This window comes from Sciurus vulgaris (assembly GCF_902686455.1).
Source record: "Sciurus vulgaris genome assembly, chromosome: 15".
In the NCBI taxonomy this organism is placed as follows: Eukaryota; Metazoa; Chordata; class Mammalia; order Rodentia; family Sciuridae; genus Sciurus; species Sciurus vulgaris.
Window position 1 is genome coordinate 78,532,861 of NC_136476.1, and position 1,886 is coordinate 78,534,746.

At 44.5% G+C, this 1,886-nt stretch overlaps 1 pseudogene across 1 annotated transcript; it reads right to left on the bottom strand.

The window, feature by feature from the left end:
• Nucleotides 1-1,019: 1,019 nt before the first annotated feature.
• On the bottom strand, nucleotides 1,020-1,521 carry LOC306645579 (olfactory receptor 1J21-like; annotated as a pseudogene). Its single transcript has one exon. The product of its transcript is annotated as an olfactory receptor 1J21-like (transcript).
• Between the last annotated feature and the right edge of the window lie 365 nt (nucleotides 1,522-1,886).

The window sequence follows — 1,886 nt, forward strand, 5'->3', positions numbered from 1 at the left end:
CTCCCAATGCAAAATATATTTAGTTAATTTCCAAGAGTCTCCATAGTCTCAACACTTCTGAAATTATCCAAAAATTTGAGTCCAAAGTTTCTTCTGAAACTCAAGGCAAACTCTCAGCATGAGCTGAGTAAAAATCAAAAACAAGTTACATATATCCAATATATAAAAGAACAGAGTAAAAATTTCCAATCCAAAATGAAGAACTAGGGGCATAGAAAGAAGGAATGGGGCTAAAGCTAGATGAAAATCCAGCTGGGAAAACACATTCTATAGATTTGAAATCTTGATGGAAGTTTCCATGAACCCATAACTCCAGCTTCCCACAATCCTGCAGAACCAGCACTGTGTGCTTGACACCAAGATATGCTACATCTCGAGAAGTAGCCAAGCCTCCAGGGACCAAGGCTGCAGTAGCCTCTGAGTGCCTGAGCATCTGATCTGTGTAACAGCTTAAGTAAGGCAGAGAGGTCACAGAAGAAGTGGAGCAGTGTGTTGTGTAGATGTTCAGAAACGGGTTTGCTGAGGGTGAGGATGAACGATGCCTCCCCTACCTAGCCTTGTGCAGCGCGCTTACTGAGCCATCAGAGATCAAGCTCCGAAGACACGGATCTAATTTTATTTAGGGTTGCACAGGACATATACAGGCACAGGTTAACATGCTTTTAAAGTATAACAGAGTCAGCCTATAGGTGGACTATACGTTGAGGGTACAGTAGTGTAAACAAAACAAGCATGCCTAAGCAATCCTGCCCAGCAACAGGTCTGAGACAAAGAACTCGGGGGATGGCAAGCTCCAGACACAGCATGAGGCAAGGTAGTCCGGGTGAGCTCACATCACAGCTTGTTGGGATGCTTGACAGAACGAGGCCTCCCCTCAGCTCAAACTCAGCCTCAGCAACTGCAAAGACCTTCATTCCATGGCGAGTTTTACCATTACCTCAGTTTCTCTCTTCAGATGCTTTGGCTTGCTTAGACCATGGTGTCAGTGACTGCTGTCAGGTAAGCTTGAGGAATGTTCCCTACAGTGTTGCCTCTAAAAAAGAGACCTGGGCTAGGAGGAGGGTGTGCACAAGGACAATGGCAGAGGACAAGACCCCAGACATCACCACTAGCAGGAAACAGAGGCTCTGTCTCATCATTCTGGCTTAGTGAAGAGGATGACAGATGACACATATCTGTCATAGGCCATTGAGGTTAGAAGGAAGATGTTGAGACTTGCAAACAATACAAAAAATAATTCCTGACAAATGCACCCAGCATATGAGATGGACTGAGTCTGCATCAGCATGTTCATGAGCATCTTTGGACCTGTGACTGAGCAGAAGCAGACGTCAGTGAGGGCCAAGTGGCTGAGGAAGAAGTACATGGGGGTGTGGAGGCGAGAGTCCAGCCTGATGAGCAGGATGATGAGCAGGTTCCCCAGCAGCGTGGTCAGGTACATGGCCAGGAACAGGGCGTAGAACATGCCTTGCTGCTCTGGAGGAGAAACTCAGACACACTGTTCTGGTTCTCCCTCCTCATGCTCTTCAAGTTCTCTTTTGCTGGAGATGAAAAGAGATGGAAATCTGGAAGAATGAGAAGTCATTGTGAATACTAAGTAATAGTATCATGGTTTTTAATTAATCAGTATGAGCACTTTAACCTGATTATCTCAGGCTGTTTGTCCACTAATAGGCTAGTGACAGTCTGAAGAAAAGATGACATTTTTCCACTTATAGAACAACTGAACATCTTGGGAGAAACCATGAAACAGCAGAATGCTTATCAAATCAGACAAAGTTACAACTTGAGGGGTTCAGGATTGAAATTTGAGAATAGGGAATTAGTGTGCATGGCCATGTCAGTAATAAGCTAATAAACACTATTAGATGATGTGATGTCTAATG